At 34.9% G+C, this 4650-nt stretch overlaps 1 long non-coding RNA gene across 1 annotated transcript; it reads left to right on the top strand.

The window, feature by feature from the left end:
* The first annotated feature begins 80 nt into the window (after nt 1-80).
* Nucleotides 81-3276, top strand: LOC117296995. The gene is made up of 3 exons (XR_004519834.1): nt 81-169; nt 2100-2192; nt 2688-3276. It is a non-coding gene; the product is annotated as an uncharacterized LOC117296995 (long non-coding RNA).
* Nucleotides 3277-4650: the final 1374 nt, after the last annotated feature.

Below are 4650 nucleotides of genomic sequence, written 5' to 3'. Positions count from 1 at the left end.
CAGTAATTTTAGAGAGGGCGCTTTATTCACACGATCAAGAATCCCGATAAAGTCACTCTTGAGGGCGCTCCCATAATAACAAACGGGCGGCGCGCCACACAAAAAGCTTCGTCTTATTCAGCAAATAAACAATTATATCTAAGTGCCGGCAAAAGCAGAAAACGTCAAGGTAAGTGTGAACTTCTCATTTGTGTGTTGGGTGTACGTCTCTACAATAATCAAACTACTTACAAACTAAACACTAACAACCCCGTGAACCAGCAGGCGTACCAGGCAGGCAGTGTGTGTACGAGCTACACTGACAGTGACACACTGTGTAGCTAGCATGGTCAGGGCTCTATGTTCGTTCAGTGGGTCGTCCCAATCGACTTGTGTACTGTTATGTTCTGTACTGTAGGTCCACTGTAGTAACTGTCAAAGACCAGTATTATTCTCACTTGGTTGTATGTATCTCAACTCAACATATTAATATGCAAACAATAACAAACCCGAGAAAATGTTAACTCAATTGGTCGTCATAATTGCTGGATATGTGCAAGACAAAAAACCTTCACACGAACTAGACACTAGTGTTGTGTGCTTTCAGATGCTTGATTTCGGTACCTCATAATCTAGTTCTGAAGTCTCAAAATCAAATACGTGGAAAATTACTTCTGCCTTGCTAAAAAACTACATTACTTCAGAGGAGCCGTGTGTCACAATATTTGTTATGCTATATCAACAACCCTCTATTGCCACTGATTGCTTGTTACCAAGTAAATTGCCATGCTAAACATTTTTTTGAGTACTTACCAATAGTCACTGCCATAAGAATGATCTTTGCGGGTAACCTTATATTTCTGCTCTGAGCTTGTCACTATCGTCATGCGTTTAGCCCTTGCAATTGCATTATTATTTTTATTATTATTATTTATTCGGCCATTTCACAAATGACAAAGAACAACAACAGTAATTGCAAATAACATTATAGTAATAGGAAAACAATTAAAAATCAAATATGTTGAACTGAACTACATGAAGGCATACATGCTAAGTAATGGCAACAAAAGCACTGGTCCTGAATGAAGATGACTGACAGAAGGTTTGTATACAACAAGGAACATGTGAAGAATAGATGATGAGGGTAGATTGGGTAAGGTCAGGAAATAGGGTGGGGGGAAGAGCAGGGAACTAGGGACAGAGAAAACCCATTTCAAGCTGGAAAGGATTAACAAAAGAGTACTTTAACCCTGGGACCCTAAAGTCTGTCAATCCAAACTTTAGATGTGAACATATAAAGAACAATAGACTAAATAAAATATTACATATTTATAAGAAAATACATAAAATAATTAAACAATTAAAAAGCTTCAGAACAAGCAATATGACCCGAAACGAATGTAAAACACGTGAGATTAAACAGAAGGGCAAGAACAAATGTGAATGTAGTACAAAACAAAAGTTATGTTTTAAAATAAACCAAATTAAAACAAACAAATTATTATGCCATAAATAATTTAAATAAAATACTAAGAAAAAACCCTAAATAATTGTGTAAAATAACTTAATAAACAAATAAATAACTGAATGAACAATGAACAAATAAAGCAAAAACAATTTGGAAAAAAAAAATAAAAATAAAAAGAATTGTAAACAAACAAGTACATATGAATACCCTGGAACAAGTGAGATACATCTAGAGTGGCTTTTAGCCTAGTTTTTGGGCAAACTTGCATATTTGAATTTAAAAAAATGCTGGACTTGGTTTTCAACTTTGGCCCAAATTAATTTTGATTAAACTGCTGGACTGCCCGTGTTCAGCCAGCTGGAATGTTTCTGTTTAAAAGGGTCAATGTATTTTTTTCTCAGACAAAACCAGTGCCCACAGAATAACATTAAACTTACACAGTTTGAAGACAATGATTGTCTATACACCCGAGACAAACAATCACAAAACAAGTTTCGTCTCAGTTTTTACATGCTAAAATAATTCTCACTCTGAAATTTTTTATTGGACATTTTGAAAAGGTATTTGCTTGTGATTATACCATAACAAATTTGTTTTACTTATCGATATTGTTTGTAAAATATTTAAATGTTGCAAATTGTTTCTGTTGCAGTGAGGCTTTGAAATCTCCAGTGACATCTATCTGTCATCAATTAGATGTCTAAGACCAGCCTCTGATACAGGAGCTCTCACGCTCCAGTAAAAGGTGAATTCACAGAAAATACTTTTTTAATATACACCAAAGTCCAAAATTGAGCTCTAGGATAATTGTACCTGTTGCTCTGAATAAAAAGGACAAAAAACATAGTATTTATGTACAACTTTCTCACAAAGTAATATGGTCTACTTTAACCCCCCCCCCCCACCCAAAGGGTAAATAATGCTTTGAAAATCCAGAAAATCAATGTGCACTTAATACACTGTAAAGAAAAACTTATGTCACTTGGGAGGGGTCGTTAATTAACCCTGCAAGAGATTTTGCACATGGCAAAGAGTAAACCCCTATGAAAACATCAGTATCATCAAGACATCTTTGCATTGCTTCTGAGTAGCATAAATGAACAGCCCAGCAATTTATTGTCTTCATAAGTAAGCTATTCTAAATGTGTTGGTTTGATATATTTATATATATATTTTTTTTTTTATAGTTGTCATAATTTTCTTTTTTACACCCCTTTACAATTGACTTCTTGTAAATAAGTACACTATAGCAAGCAAGGGAGCACATGTATGCATTTTTTGCGCTAACTTGGTGGTGCCTGTGGATCAAGTAGTAATCGTTGGTGGTACAACATGGAAAAGTCTGAATATTTAAAGGGACCTGGAAACTGGCAGGCGAGGTCCTACTTCCAGCCTTGGACGCTGTATGGTTGATGTTAAGGGTGCATTCAGGCTCCTCACCTGAAGATGGTGCCAGTATTATCGCAAATGGTCAGCCAATGGAAACAGTCCCTAGGGGGCTGGTATCCTGGGACCTGCACATTGGTAGCCCTGCAGATTTTTGTGTAATTAAAACGAACCTTACCAGAAAGAGAAGGCCAACTTTTAAACCTTAATATATTGCTTGCAATGGTGAACTTGATTACAACATTAAGAGTCAATTTAAATACACCTGTTGCGTTCAATCAGGACCAATAAGGTGGCTGGACTTACCCCTTGTGATTAATTAAATTTTTTGCCCAAGTTTGATAAAACAGATGGACTTAATAACCCTTGTCTTTTTTTATATTTTTTACTCAAATTTTATTTAAAAAAAAATGGACTTACACTAATTTGTTTTGGTAAAACTGATGGACTTACCCCTTGTGTTTTTTTAATTTAACCAAAATTTTCCAAGAAAACAAAAAAGCAACAAGGCTGTAGCTTTCCTTTATTACCAAATATTTCCTGAAAATGCTACAAGACTATATTATTTTTAATTGTGTCCTTGAGCAAGATAATTGCTTCTCTTCACCCAAGTGTATAATTGGGTACTTGCGAGGGAAGAGGTTGATATTGTGTATGAAAAGCCACAAGTGCATAACAGGCAGCTCAGGGCTGTATACTCCCAAGGGAGCTGAAAAACATTATAGGGATGTTATTGGCCCTATGACCAGGGCACTAATGTGAAGTGCATTGATACGGTTATTGTGAAACGCGCTATATAAGAATTGTCATTATTATTTTATAGTGTTGTAATATTCTTTCAGCCACATCTCAAAATGGCTTATAGCTTTCGTTTTTATCACAATTTTGCCTGAAAATGCAGCAAGGCTTGTGTATTATTTTTGCTTAAAATTCAAAAATGCATTGATAAGTATTTATCCAAAAAAAGGTAATCTTACTGTAACAGATGTTTATGGCCATACTATATGTTTACAAGCAAAAGCATGGCATCCTCTTTAAGCTAAAGCCTTCTGCTTTTCATTGATACCTTGAAGACTGGTGGTTGCCCAGCTGGGGTGTAATGAACAACATTGTGGGTGTTGACCTCACCATTCATTGCAAATGCAACCTCATCCCCGATCAAACTTTGCAAAGAAACCTGGGATCTCCAATAAACTTGTGAATTTGTCAAATTTTGCTTCATAATGTATACAAGGCTATATTTAGCCTTGTGAATCTTTCAAATTTGGCTTAAAATTGTGTACAAGTCTATAGCCATTTGAATTTATCAAATTTTAACTCGGAAATGTATCAAGCCTTGTTAATTTATCAAATTTGGCATAAAATTGTACACAAGGCTATATATTTAGCCTTGTGAATTTATCAGTTTTGGCTTGAAAATGTATAAAAGGCTTATATATAGTCTTGTGAATCTGTCAAATTTTGCTTGAAAATGCTTGAAAATGTGTAAAAAGTTTATAGCCTTGAGTGAATTTATCAATTTTGGCTTGAAAATGAATACAAGTCTATAGCCTTGTGAGTCTATCAAATATTGCGTGAAAATGCTTGAAAATGTGTACAAGTTATAGCCTTGTGAATTTATCCAATTTGGCTTGAAGCCTTGTGAATTTGTCAAATTTGGCTTGAAAATGTGTACAAGGCTTGTGAATTTATCAAACTTTGCTTGAAAATGTATACAAGGCTATAGTCTTGTGAATTTGTCAAATTTGGCTTGAAAATGTGTGCCTTGTGAATTTATCAAATTTGGCTTGAAAATGTATACAAGGCTTGAAAATGTG

This window comes from Asterias rubens, chromosome 11, assembly GCF_902459465.1.
Source record: "Asterias rubens chromosome 11, eAstRub1.3, whole genome shotgun sequence".
NCBI classification, from domain to species: Eukaryota; Metazoa; Echinodermata; class Asteroidea; order Forcipulatida; family Asteriidae; genus Asterias; species Asterias rubens.
Note: the sequence above shows the minus strand (reverse complement) of the source record. Positions and strands in the feature narration are given on the sequence as shown.